The sequence below is a fragment of the Camellia sinensis genome, chromosome 5 (genome assembly GCF_055761805.1).
Source record: "Camellia sinensis isolate YWXY chromosome 5, ASM5576180v1, whole genome shotgun sequence".
NCBI classification, from domain to species: domain Eukaryota; kingdom Viridiplantae; phylum Streptophyta; class Magnoliopsida; order Ericales; family Theaceae; genus Camellia; species Camellia sinensis.
The window spans coordinates 219,487,149-219,503,084 of NC_138965.1; positions in this window are offsets into that span (position 1 = coordinate 219,487,149).

A 15,936-nucleotide genomic window follows, 5' to 3' on the forward strand; every position below is an offset into this window, starting at 1 on the left:
TTTTATATCCAAATACAAAATCCCTTATATATTCAAATGGCAATATGGTATTTCTGATGATGTCATTTACAGACAACACATGGTTAAATGATGGGATAATTTCAAAATTTCACGCATTGTTGAGATTGTTCAAACTGAATTCCCAATCAATATACATGCTCCAACCACTGCTATGGTTAAAGCTCAGCAGATCCCAACTGCTTCATTAACTCAGGGAAGCCAACTTCCTCCAGTCAATCTTGAAAGCCCAACATCCAGTTCTTCCAAGCCCAAGTCATTCAAATCAAAGATTAAATCCAAGTCAACAAAACCCAATTCTGATTAGCCCAAGTCAAAGGACAAGTCCAAATCCAAGGTTAAGCCCAAGTCCAAGTCATCCAAAGGTGAGCTCCTCCAAATGGCTCGTCTCCTCATGGCCCAAGCCAAGTCAGACTCGGATAACAGCAATTCAGAAGATGGTTCAGACAGTTCAAACTCTTCTGAAGGATCAACTACTCAAAATCCATATAGATTCGAATTTCAAGATACTCAGGATCCATTTGCCTAGTCAATTATTCAACCAGTCAACATTGGATTCTATATATATGCATTATAGCTTCACTCTCTACTCATCTTTTGAGAAAAGCTGTTATTTTGTCTATATATTGATTTCCATCAATCACATGCTACCGAAAGTTATGAATAGTAAAAGCCAAACTCATAACTATTCACCAATCAGCCAAAAGCTTCAATCAACTTTAGTCACTTGGCCAAAAGTAGCAGACAACACCCATGTGCTCCATCACGCTCTTCCAGCCACTAGTGACAAGCTGCATAGTTACTTTATTTGGCTTATAAATTGGTGAACCTAGTAAATTGATGGACAAAGTTAGAAAAGAATTTGAGAGACCATTCATTCCTCAAAAAATTAGCTATCTCTGTAATTTATTTTCTATGTATTTCAAAGCAATTCTCTGTGGCTACTTCTATCAAACAATTGTAAGTTTTTATTATTAACTATTTTTATTTTGTAATATTTATTTAAATTGTGTTATTTTCTATTCTAAGTGCTATTTCCTCATTTCTCCTTTCATTTTCTTGCAAAAAATTAGCTATCTCTATAATTTATTTTCTATGTATTTGAAAGCAATTCCCTGCAGCTACTTCTATTAAGCAATTGTAAGTTTTTATTATTAACTTTTTTTATTTTGTAATTTAGTAGCTAAAAATAAAATGGAAAAAAACTTTTGGCTACTAAATATTTAATAGTTAAAGTTAAAAATAAAATGGAGAAAAACTTTTGGCTTCAAAATATTTAGTAGCTAAAATAAAAGCAGACTTTAGGCAACTAAGAATTTAGTAGCTAAAAAAATAAAATGAAATTTTTTTTTTAAAAAAAAAAAAGATGAAAAAAAAAAACCTTTGGCAACTAAAACTTTGGTTGCCGTAGATACTTCAAGTTTTGGCGACCAAAGTTTTAGAAGCGGAAAATAAGAATTTTGACGACTAAAATATTATTTTTGGAGACTAAAAATATTAGTCGCCATTTATAGGACTTTTGGCAACTAAATATTTTTTAGTCGCCAATACCTTCCCCGACAACCTTTTCGCGATCAATCCGCCGACCAAAATATTTAGTCGGACAAAATTTTTGGCGACTAAAATTGTACTTTTGGTGATTAAAAATTTAATCGCCAAAAGTAAAATTTTTTGTAGTACTAGCATTTTCCCACAACTAAAAGGAATCAATTTCTTTCATTTAATAAAGCAAACAGTTTTGTTATTTATTTATTTATTTATTGATATATAATATTACAATTCATAATATGAATATCAAATAAAAGGAGAATTCTAAAATACACCCCTTTTACTGCAAATCAAGATCTCCTATTCCTTTTTATACTCCATTCTCTACCCCTATTATATTTGATTGGTTTATGAAATTGTCCATATTGAATTAAGAACTCCTATTCCCTTCTATACTCCATTCTCTACCCCATTATATTTTATTAGTTTATAAAATTGTTCATATCGACAAAGATAACATGACATAAATATGCAATCAGTTTTTACATATGAAAATAACTGTTGGTTGCATAATACAAATAAACATGGGAAATATTAAATATTAGAGATAAATTTTCATGAAAAAACAGTTGAGAGATTAGGGAGGGATTTTCTTGAAGAAACATAAACTTACATTTGGGAATAATTGAATGGGTGATTTGGTCAAAATCCACTCATAATAAAACTTAAATACAGTAAGTATAAGCATAAATTTTTTTTTGAAAAATCCAACACATACCACTATTATCAAAATATTAAATTTTAAAATAATATAACTTTTGATGTAGATGTCAATTCTTAACAAAATTAGTATTTTTAGAATCATTTCATTAAGATCTATCAAATAAGATTCATGGTGACCATGAAATTCTTTTTAAAAAAAAAAAAACTTATTTTCATGGAAATTGATATAAACAGTAATATGTTACTCTGTTTGACAGTAATATGTAACATATTATTTTGTTTGACAGTAAAATATTGTTTTGGTTTATAGTAACACGTTACTCTGGTAATATTGTCCAAGAAAATAAAAAGATATATTAATTTGTCCTTGCTTAATTATGTATTTTTTCTTTAGGAGATTTATGAAGTAAAAATAAATTAAGCTATTTTTTTCACCAAACAAGGGTCTAATGAAGAGATTTTGGCTAAATTTTCTATTTTAATTAAAACGTTTTCAAAATGTTGACGCATTTGAAGCCATTAAATAGTAAGAAAAAACATTTATGGAAATTTGTGAATTGATTTTTGAAACTGATTAGTTAATTTTTATTTTAAAATTTCTAAATTTAAATTTCTTTTTAAATTCGTAATTCATGCCTTAGAATTTTCTTCCCAATAACATTTAGGAAGATTAGTGAGGTTTTTTTTTTTTTTTTTATCAGCAAAAAAGAAACTTTATAAATGTAAGAATCAAGTACAATGTATAGAACCAAATACATCAAAAAAGAAAAGGGAAGTGCAAAAGCATCACAATGTAGGAAGATTAGTGAGATTAGGAAAGTTTTTTTTTTTTTCCCTTTATTTATCTTTCCTTTTTGAAATCCATAAATTATGGAATTATTTATATTTTAAAATTTGTTAATATAATGGGTTAGTTAATAGCTTTTTTAAAATTTATTTTTAATTATAAAAAATTTAAAAATTTGCTATGAAGAATTAGAGCTCTCAGGCTCTTGGTTAGAGACCTCCCTTTTTTTTTTTTAATATATATAGTATAGACAATAATAATAATTATTTTTTATTTTATTTTATTTTATGGAAGATGTGAATAGGGTTCTCCAATTTTTATGCTTTTTTATAGTAAGTATTAGCTGGGCTTTCCCAGCGTTGGCTTTTTGGATGCAACATGTGGGCATCACCTTCTCAATGAGTGCCGTGTTGGATCTCATTCTTGCACATAGTCACGCTGGTGGGGATTTTATTTCCACTAAAAAAAATCATTAACTACTCTCAATTTCTAAGTACATTCTGTTTAGTTATTTAAAATTTTATTTACTCTCATTACACAATTATTTTTTTCAAATTACCTCAAGGTAAATCCAAATAATAAATAATAAACAAATTAAAAAAATTAAATTATATTTAGAATGACTTTTTGATTTTTTATGAAAAAATATACAAAAAATAAAGAAAAAAGAGAATTTTTAATTTTTTTTGTATAATTTGTTGAATTTTTACCTTTTTTTTTAATAATTTTTTAACTTTTAAACTAAAAAGTGATATTTCTAAACGAGGTCTTAAGTTCGAATTGCCACTTTGTTATAATAATTAATTAGTACTAACCTATTAACATTTTACCGTCTACCAGTGACTAAAAGGAATCAATTTTCTTTCATTTAATATAGCAAGCAGTTTTGTTATTTATTTATTTATTTACTGATATATAATATTACAATTCATAATATGAATATCAATTAAAAGGAGAATTCTAAAATACATCCCTTTTAATGCGAATTAAGATCTCCTATTTCCTTCTATACTCCATTTGGTTTATGAAATTGTCCATATGGAATCAAGATCTCCTATTCCCTTCTGTACTTCATTCACTATCCCATTATATTTTATTGGTTTATGAAATTGTCCATATCGACAAAGATAACATGAAATAAATATGCAATCGGTTTTAACATATGAAAATAACTATTGGTTGCACAATACAAATAAACATGGGAAATATTAAATATTAGAGATAAATTTTCATGAAAGAACAATTGAGAGATTAGAGAGGGATTTTCCTAAAGAAACATAAACTTACATTTGGGAATGTTTGAATGGGAGATTTGGTCAAAACCCATTCATAATAAAACTTTAAAACAGTATGGACAAGCATAAAAAAATTTTCTTGAAAAATCAAACACATATCACTATTATCCAAATATTAAACTTTAAAATAATATAACTTTTGATATAGATTTTAATTTTTAATAAAATTAGTATTTTTAGAATCATTTCATCAAGATCTATTAAATAAGATTCATGGTGACCATGAAATTCTTTAAAAAAAGAAGAAGTTATTGTCATGGAAATTGATGTAAACAGTAATATGTTACTCTGTTTGGTAGTAATATATAACATATTATTTTGTTTGACAGTAACATGTTATTCTGGTAATATTGTCCAAGAAAAAAAAAGAAGAAGATATATTAATTTGTCTTTGCTCAATTATATATTTTCTCTTTAAGGAATTTATGAAGTAAAATAAATTGGACTGTCTTTTTCATCAAACAATGGTCTAATGAAGAGATTTTGGCTAAATTTCCTATTTTAATTAAAACCTTTTCAAAATGTTGACACATTTGAAGCCATTAAATAGTAAGAAAAAAACATTTATGGAAATTTGTGAATTGATTTTTGAAACTGATTAGTTAATTTTTATTTTAAAATTTTAAAATTTAAATAACTCTCTTTTTAAATTCGGTATTCATGCCTCAGAATTTTCTTCCCAATAACATTTAGGAAGATTAATGAGATCAGGAAAGTTTTTTTTCCCCTTTATTTATCTTTCCTTTTTGAAATTCATAAATTATGGAATTATTTATATTTTAAAATTTGTTAATATAATGGGTTAGTTAATAGCATTTTTAAAATTTATTTTTAATTATAAAAAATTTAAAAATTTGCTATGAAGAATTAGAGCTCTCAGGCTCTTGGTTAGAGACCTCCCTTTTTTTTTTTTTTTAATATATAGTAAAGACAATAATAATTATTATTTTTTATTTTATTTTATGGAAGATGTGAATAGGGTTCTCCAATTTTTATGCCTTTTTTTCATAGTAAGGCTTTATTTGGCAAGTGCTTGTTTTAGTCTAAAACCCATAAAGTTATTAAAAAAATCAAAAAATATATAATTTATATCAAAAAGTCAAAAATTCTTTTTTTTCTTTACTTTTTGCATATTTTTTCGTAAAAAATCAAAAAATCATTCCAAACATATTTATTTTTTTATTTTATATTTTATCTAAAAAGTTAAAAAATTACTAAAATAACTTGTTTCCAAACGAAGTCTAAGTATTAGCTGGGCTTTCCGAGCGTTAGCTTTTTGGATGCAACATGTGGGCTTCACCTTCTCAGTGAATGTTGTGTTGGATCTCATTCATGCACATAGCGACGCTGGCAGGCGATTCTATTTACACTTAAAAAATCATTAAGTACTCTTAATTTTTAAATATATCGTATTTAGTTATTTAAATTTTATTTTACTCTCATTACACCTTATTATTTTTTCTAAATTTTCCTCAAGTTAAACTCAAATAATAAATAACAAATAAACTAAAAAATCAAAATTATTTCAAAAACTTTTCAATACAGAAAATAATTCTTAAATACAAAAAAAACAAAACTTATAAGCATATAAGCATTATCAATACAGAAAAAATCTAACTTTTACATAAGCATTATAAAACTTTTCAAAATAGAAAAAAAAAAAAAAAAACTTTTACCTTATAAATTATTAACAAGATTGCTAGTAGAAAAGTACAAACCAAACTTATAAGCACATAAGTATCAAGCACTATCAAGATAGAGAAGTTTTCAAATAATATACTATTTAAATGATAAAGTAAGAACAATTCCAATAATATATTATTGTTAATTTAACTACTGGGTCCTTTGATTTTTGTCAAAAAAATGATATAGAAAATAATGGATGGTGCTCTACAAAGATTGTGAGACCACTTTATATGAATACTTATCTCATTTTTTATGGGTTGCTTCAAAAAATTATTTTGATTATTACTCTCATCCATTGTTTGATTTTGTTCAAACTTTTTTTTTTTCCCTAGGGTTCAGGGTTTCAAAAATAATAAAAAGCAATGATGTTGATGATGATAGTGAGTTTTGGTAGAGTAGATTGGAGTTTTGGAGGGAAGAAGAAGAAGAAATAACTTTTATCTCTTGGGGAAGAATATACAGAGATTTGAATAGGAATAACTGATTAGAGTGTTGTAGCGACCCTGATTTTTCATAAGTCTTTATTTATTTATTTATTTATTATTATTATTATTATTATTATTGAATCACTTTGCTTGGTTCCATTTTTTCAAAAACACTTTTCAGAAAATTCTACTTTCTTGTTTTTCATGTTTCTTTTTGTTTTTACTGAATTTTTTTAATATTTTAAGCATTTTTTTTTTACTTTTTAGGCATACCTAACATAAATATACCTAAAAAGTAAAAAAATTTGTGAAAAAGACTTTTTAAAAATTCACTAAATAACAAAAATACAAAAAAAAAAAACGAGAATTCAATATATTTTTTGTATTTTTATGTATTTATTAATTTTTTTAAATATTTTTTCACAATTTTTTTACTTTTTAGATACATCTAAATAAGATGCGTCTAAAAAAATTTTAAAAAATGTTTAAAATTTTAAAAATATTCACTAAAAACAAAAAAATATGAAAACTAGAAAACTTAGTTTTCAAAAAATTTAATTCAAAAAACTTAAACCAAACACACTGATTATTATTATTATTATTATTATTAGCTTATTTTATTTTTAGTTTTATTAATTGTATAATTACATGAGAATTTAATGTGATATTTAATTAATTTAAAGTGATATATAATTATATATAATTAATATGAATATATATATATATATATATTTTATTATATATATAAAAAGTAGTTATATATATTGGTTTTATATAACATATTATATATGTTGTATTTTTGTTGAATTTGTACATTATAATATTATATAATATATCAATTAGGTTAGAATAGTATTGGGTAATCAGCAAATATAAAAAAGAAGAAGAAAAGAATGAGAGCAGCAGCAAGCCGAGAGAGAGAGAGAGAGAGAGAGAGAGAGAGAGAGAGGGGGGGGGAGGGGGAGGGGGGGGGGGTTTGTTAGTAGAGGGAAAAAAAATTAATAGCTTAATTAATTGTTTAAATGATTATTTGATTTTCAAAAAAATATTGTGAGTGTAAAATTCAATTCCCTTGATTTATGTTTAATTCGTTATTTTTATTTATTTATTGGATGTTAGTTTGATTTTGTAATTACATGAAGATGATAGATTGATTTTAATTATTTTGATTAGTTGTGAATGTCAGGTTTAGGATTTTAAAAGTATTTATTTTATGATTGTAATCACACTTATGGTTATATGAAATTAAAATAAATTAGTAATCCATAAATAAATTCTTTACACTCTACTATGACTCCATGGATTGTTGTTTTTTTTAGTGTTGGTGAGAAAGAATGTATAAAAAAAAAAGTGAAGATTATGAGGTTTATTTGAATGTCTTAGGCTTGGCGTTGTTATATTTGTTTTTATGAGTAGATGAGAGGTTGTGTATATATATGTATTGTTGTCTCATTCTCATAAGTAGACAAGTGCTTTGATTTACGTGCGTACGCATATAATAACCATCCGGAGAGTGTGGGTCAAATTCGGGACGATATCGCTGTGCAAGTTTGGCTTCGGAGCGGTGTTAGGTGTATAAGAGACACATGGGATATATGTGTAGGCTGTAAGTGAAGGGCTGAAGTGGTAGAGCTAAGGTACTGTGGACGCGCCCTCGGGCTTTATGCCACCATAGTTCGGACTCCCTTTTGTGTCACAGTTCTTAATCAGAACCAAAGAGTTCAAATCCGGCAAATCATTTTGAGAAAACAGATTTTTAGAAAAGAAGTGCCAAACATGGACTGCTTTGCTAGAAACAGAGTCGCCACCTAAATATTTTTTTAATGGGGGAATTTAGGAAACCTTGACTCGTTTGCCTAAGGCCACGTTTCCGTCATTACCAAAGTTGCCTCGGCTCGGGAACTTGGGTACGATTGGAGAAGGTCAGCTATGAGCACCCCCTCTCGCCCGATTCGAAGATTGGCCTCTACTAACCATGATATCCAATTTTGAAAACGTTATGTTTTCTTATTCTGGATAATTAGCTAAAATTACTATGTGATGCGCACAGCAAAACAAGTATAGACTAGATCGCCTAATTTGGAACAAAGCATCGCATATCCATTTGTTTAGAAAATGTTTTGAAATTTGCTACTCGCGAGTAGGCTAAAACACGGATTTTGATGAGTTGTTCCAACTCAAGCAATCCAACCTTCACCCACAGGCATTCAGGCAGTTCATATCACATAAGCATATAGCCACATGGTAAGCATGCTATCATGTTAACATTCACACTCATGCGAGATGCTAAAGCATAAATACTTACATCGTACTCCGTGCCAAAACAGTGAACTAGTTAGTAATCATGCATGATCCTAGTTCATTTTAAAGTAACTAATGCATCGCATACAAAATGTCATTAGAATAGGCTCGGCTAATCTAAGGATGGCATGTGAAATGTAACAACTCGGTGCACGTATTCAAGTTTGAAATTGAAATACTATGCGGTTAGCATGATGCTCCGAGCCCGTTGCATGCAAGACAAATGTATGAATGCACGTATGCATAGCATAAGGTATGCTAATTTAAACATGCCCTAATACTAACCATTGAAAGCAGGTACGTAAAAAGGGAGAAAGAAGTGGGGGTTGGAAGACATGCACACACGCACCCACACTTATTACAAATTCGCCCTCGCTCGGAGGGACCGAAAGAATAATACAATTTAACTAACTATCAAGCTAACTAAATATTACAGACCAATTAAACTAGTTAAGCAAATTAACTAATCTAATAAAACAGTAAACAGCCTCGGGAAGAGGGTCCAATGCAATGCGTGCTCGGCTCCGCTCGGAAGTCCACTGCCATGCACAGATTGCCTCTGTCCACACTGTTTTCCTTCTCTGATCATTGCAAAATTCCCAAGGTGCACTCTATGAACCCTGTGGGATACCACCGGCCAAGGGAAATGGTCACCGGCCAAAGTAAATGATCACCGGCCACTGGTTAAGCTATCGGCCACCAATTGTTGGTCGATCGGCACTAAAGATGGTCGGCCGGCCAAATCTTCTTGCAGAATCCTGTTTTGACAGCAGCAGAGGGCAAAACAAGGCATGGCAATGCATTCCAAGCAAATGTGCGCACCAACCACTCTCCTTATCATGTTTATGACTCAAAGGGGTATGATACTCGATTCTCGGACCACCAATCGCGCATTTCAATGCGTGATGGCCCAAGGAACCAAGTATGCATTTTCAATATAGAATGAAATGCACATAACAAACAATGAGCTTAACCTCTATCATACTCAATTCAAGAGGCAAAGCATGCATGCCAATGCAATGCAACCTAGGCATGCGAACTAAGTATGCAACATGGCAATGCAAACAAGCATATAAGACATGTGACAATCATGCTAATGACAAGTATGCGAGGTGCAATGTGGATGGTCAAGCATGCAAGCAAGCATGTGACTTCATTCAATCATGCAACAACACATGAGGTAAATATGTAGCAACATGTTAAACAACCTAAACATGTAACAACACACAAGTATGCAACAACACACATGGTAAGCATGCACCAACACATAAAGGGTGGACTTAAACCAATTTGGGCAACCCTCAACTAGGCCCAAAACAGTGGCCAATGCTAAGGAAATGGGGGCCAAATGCACATACTAGCATGCATGCAAACATGGTCCATCACTTAGGCATCAAAGAGAAACTTCTAAGTACACTTAAAAGAGGCTAAACATGGGCATATGGCAAGCAATATAAGCTTTGAAAATCACATGAGGATGGTGCCAAACTAACCTAAACCAAGCAATCAAAGCATGCTAACAAGCCCAAAGCATGCTAACAAGCCCAAAGCTTGAGGCCAACCAAAGGGCTCAAACCATGGCCATGCCAACCAAGCCTCAAGGGGCCAAGGGGACTCCAAACAGCCCCAATGCAAGTCTAAACAAGACCAAAGACACACCTAGATGGTGTCTAAATGGTTTAAACATGCAAGCATACAAAAGAGGCCAAACATGGAGCATAAGATGACAACCTTATAAAGCATCAAAGGGACATCAAATGCAAGCATACAAGCATGCCATGAGGACTGAAATGACATGACAAATGGTTCCAAACCACTGAAATGATGCAAGGATGGCATGCTAGAGGGGTCAATGCTTGAGGCATACAAGAGAGGTTACATGGTAGCTATACAAAGCAAAGCATGGACAACCCAAATGACCCAAAACAAACCTTTAGCATGCTAAAACAAGCATAAAAGCTTCACGAAGCTAAGCCAAAAATATGCTAGAAACAAGGCTCAAAGCACAAGGCATGTTAAGGCAATTCATGTTATTACATGACATGTATGCTAAGCAAGCATGGTGTGTCTAAACCAAGTAAAAAGAGTGCTATATTATGGCATAATAAGCATAAAAAATAGTTAAGGCATGGCCAACATACACTTAAACAAGGTGCTCACTAATGAGGCTTAAATGGCCATTATTGAAGACAACAAGGAGAGGGGGTGGCCCTCTCCTTCCTAGGACCTTAAGGCACCATCCTCACCACCAAAATCCCTCAAGATTTCAGTGGTGAGGAGGCCCAAACAAGGTGGTCCCGGAGCTCAACCAAAATGGCACAAAATGGGGCCAAACAAGCCCTAAGAGGGGTCAAACAATCCCGAAGCTCAAAACACTCTTAAACAACTATTTTAAGCAGGTAAAAATAGAACTTTTATATGTTATATGTAAATTCTAAAAACAGTTGCAAGATAGTCAAAAAAGCTATGCAAAAATGGAAAATAAAGGGCAAGAACACTCACCCTTGTTGACCCTCTTCAAGAATGATGCTCCAGCAGCTTCTTCAAGCTCAAAACCACCCAAAAACACCAAGAATAGCCTTTTGGTCCCTCAGCAACCAAGAGAAGGTGTAGGACTACGTGTTTGTGTGCAATAGTAAGACTAAACACACACACAAGGCAAAAAGAGAGAGAGATATAGAGATGGAATAGATACAAACTCAAACCTTAATCTCAGAGCTCTTCTAAAAATTTTATAACCCAAATGGAGGGAGAAGAGGCTCCCTCTTATAGACAATCCCTCTTGTAAAGCTTTCCAAACAAGCTAGTCAAGAGGGAGATCCCTCCATACATGTGTATGGAGGGGAGCAAAGTGTATGCCAGCTAGCACAGTTGGCATAAAAATATCTGCAAAAGCAGATGAACAGTGGTCGGCCAGCCAAAAATATAATTTGACCAAAATAGATGGCCGGTCGACCATCTAGAGTGCCGGTCGGCCAAACATTTGGCCGATGGCAACAAAACACAGTCGGTGGCCTCAAACCATGGCCGGTGGAGTGTGGGGATGGCCAAAAAGTCATTCCCTGCCCTCCAAAGCAAAAACACAAGTGTTTGGTGCAAAACTAAATACAAAACAGTCGAGTCGAGAGATCCTGAGGCAAGGTGCGTAGTTGAGACCTTCGGGAACTCAAGACGAACACAAACAAGAATGATCACCGAGTGTTCAAACGGTGACGTCCAAATCTTGAGGACGGTCAAAAATGGGGTGTCTACAGTTGCCCCTCTTTGACAGAACTCGAAAGTCAAAAGAATGACGGGAGTGAGTGTCAAAGCTCAGAGATGACCCATTTTTGACAAGGCCGAAGACTTAGACAAAGCATGCAAGACAATAAAGATATGCGCCCGAAGGCAGGGGCAAAATGCAACTGATAATGCAAGAAGCCGAACATAACTTATGATCATGCAAAGAAAGCTGTAACGAAGCATAACATGCAACAGTTTTAACCTAGCATACATCAATCCAACTACACTACAATGCAGAAAGGATGTAAGAGAATTATGCAATTCTCGATACGTCTCACTCGGAGAATACAATACCTGCGTGGTTCGTCTGGTTGCACCAGCTTCAAATGAACCGTACATACAATATCGTGCTTGAAAGAGAAAGAAAACTCAACAGGTGCAATATCGTTAGCAACGTGCATATCAATGCAATCGAAAGTTGCGCGACAGCGCGAATGTAGGATTTAAGGTCTCCTTAGACCAAGGGGTGCACAAACAGTGCGATGATATGCAATTGAATCTAAAAATTACAAAACAAATGTAAAAACAATGCAAATAATATACAAAACATACAAAACTATGTATAAACAATGCAAATAGTATACAATGCAATTGAATCATGATCCAATCATGAGCAGTTCAAAACCACACAAATGTCTAAGAGATGATAGAGATGCAAAGTCCGTCTACCATAGAAAAGGTGCCGCAACCCTTAAACCAACATACCAGCGTGGAATAGGCGCGTACACATGCAGAACTATGAGTGATGTAGATGGACACAAGAACAAGTAATTCGGTGGAATGACATAAGTGGGGAAATGACCCGCTGAGAAAAGACCAATGATCCTAATGCTGGATGCAAAAATTACACTACAATGTAATATATACGATGGATATGGCATGCAGCCAAACCAAATCTTGCCTAGGAAAGGCATGGACACATGCAAACCGCGTCTAACACAGATACGATGCCGTCACCCTCAAACCAACCTACCAGCGTGGAATAGGTGCGTACACATAATATCATAACTGTGCTTCGACGTGAAAGATATGGGCACATACCAGACCAAGCTTAACATGGAAAGGCGCAAGCCATAAATGGAGGTGATGCAATGAATGCATGCAGGCTACAATGCAATATTTACAATATGCAATGGATGGAATGGATGTGCAATGCATTATATACAATGAATGCTATGTACAATGCGATCTCCCGGGGAGAATGCAATGGATGCAGTGGATAAGGCCTGCGGCCAAACCGTATTTTGCCTAGGAAAGGCATGGACACATACAAGCTGCGTCTTACACAGAAACGGTGCCATCACCCTCAAACCAACATACCAGCGTAGAATAGGTGTGTACACATAATATCATAACTGTGCTTTAACGTGAAAGATAGGGGCACATACCAGACCACCGGAAGTCGTTCGGGCACGACAAACACCAAAGGAATTGCACCTTTAGAGGATTTAAGGTCTCCTAGACTAGAGAGTGCACAAGAAAGTGCAAGTGAAGAGTGAATGCACAAAACAATACTAAGAAGATGCACGAAACAGTGCGATGCAATGTACTAACAAGTACAGGTTAGGTGTGCAAGAAAGTGCGATAAAATGCATGCAAAATACAAGTAAGGTGCACAAAATAGTGCGATGAAATGCACTGACAAGTGCTACAAGCATTTTCTATGCAAGATGAGAGAGAGCATGTAATGAAATGCACAACACAATGCGATGCGCAAGAAAGTGCGAGTGATAAACTGCACAAAATAGTGTGATGCGCAAGAAAGCGCGAGTGATTCGAAATGCACAAGACAGTGCGATACGCTAAACAGCGCGAGTGATTTGAAATGCACAAGACAGTGCGATACGCTAAACAGCGCAAGTGATTTTGAAATGCACTAAACAGTGCGATATGCTAAACAGCGTGAGTGATTTGAAATGCACTAGACAGTGCGATACGCTAAACAGCGCGAGTGATTTGAAATGCACAAGACAGTGCGATACGCCAAACAGCCCGAGTGATTAAACTGCACAAAACAGTGCGATGCGCAAGAGAGCGCGAGTGAAACACAACCACAAGATGCACAAGACAGTGCAAATAAGATACAAAGTGTAAGTGCACAAGACAGTGCGAGTGAATGCATGTTCTATGCAAATGAGGTGCATTTTCTATGCAAGTATGGAAGAGTGCATTTTCTATGCAAAAGATACGAGCATTTTCTATACAAGTATGGGGGCACTTTCTATGCATGAAGCAAGCATACTCTATGCAACTTTTGAAAGCACGTTCCATGCAATATTGAAAGCATATTCTATGCATGAGACAAACAAAGCATATTCTATGCAAAAATTGAAATCAAGCATATTCTATGCATGAATCATAACGATGCGCGGCACGCATGTAACAGAAGTATATATAAAAGTGCACATTCTATGCAATAGAGGGACATAAAACATGTACTCTGGTGCCTCTGATTTATCTCTCGGAGGGCTTTGTAACACACTCAGCTCAAAAAGGGCACACCCTGTTCATATTGGCGAGAGATAACATCTGCTGCTGTTTTAATTACCATTCTGACTTGAAGCAGGCTTACACTTGGGGTCGAGATACACTCATACTCCAGAGAAATAGCGAGGTCTGAGAAGGTGCACCTGGAATGCAGTCTCAAAATTTGCCGAAGCTGAAACACCCTAAGATGCTCCAAATTTTCCTTCTTTTTTTTTTTCGTTTGCTTTGCAGTCTGGAACCCACATAGCTTCAGATAGGTCCTTGTTTTACTGTTCACACTTATCGGGGGTGGACCCTGCATTTTATGAAAGAAACAATCCTATTTTGCACAAATGTTGAGAATGGCACAGCACTCTGAGCATAAAACGATTCATTTTTTTTTTTTTTTGAGAAATGAGAAAAAGTTTTTGACTGGGTATTGAGCCTACGACTGAACATAGCACACAATGACTCGACAAAGAAAAATAAAAGGTAAACAACCTAAACACATCAAGAAACACTCGAAACGACTCAAAACAATAATTGAGACAAAACAAAAGATACGACACTCAGACGTGCACAGGGAGCCTGTTTCTTCGGGTATTGTTTCCCATCCTTTCTTATTTGTAATTCTCACATCACTTGGCCCTCAGGCTCTGTTTTTCTGAAAAAGCCCTTTTTCTTACTTTTTCTCTCAGCGCACATCTCTCTATTCTTCAATCTCTCATTTTAAATCCCTTCACTGGGTGGTTGATGGATAAACAGAAAGTTGTGGGCTCTTGCCCCTAGTATTCCGCTAGATTCTTCTTCTTGTTCACAACAGTGAGTTTCTCCCAGAGAGGGGCTGCGCTACAACTGGGCGGGTAGCAAATCTGCAGCTGACATCGGTTGACGATGCTCTGCTGGGGAGTTTGGACGTGATCAGATTTGTCCAGATAAAGGAGTGGAATATCCTGATCCATTCCAACTCGTGCATCGCACTTGGTTTGATAACTTGTTGCTTGGAGGATGAGAGAGCTTTTTGAACCTTTTGTGATTAGCTTCAGTGGTGCCCTCTTCTGGCGAATACGGTGCCCTTTCTGGCAAGTATGGTGCCCTTTCTGGCAAATGCATTGACAACGGGGAAAAGACAAGAAACCAGACTCAATTGTGCGAGTTCATCATTTTGACCAATTTTTTGTTTTTGGCTTTCTACTAAAATAATTTTGACCAAAATGACAGTTAGATTAACATGCTTGTTCAATTTTCTGATTTAAAATCATGCAAGTCAGGCTATGACACTGAAAATTTTTCTTTTTTGGGTCCAAGAAAATGGTCCAGTTTTGAAAAATGGAATAATTTTCGAGAAAATTAGTCAACCTTAGTAAAATTTCTCAAAAACTATTTTTGCAAACGGCCAGTGCTCAACGAGCATGGAACCTACTCTCAAGGTGCACAACCTCGGATTTGGAAGCAATGAAAAATT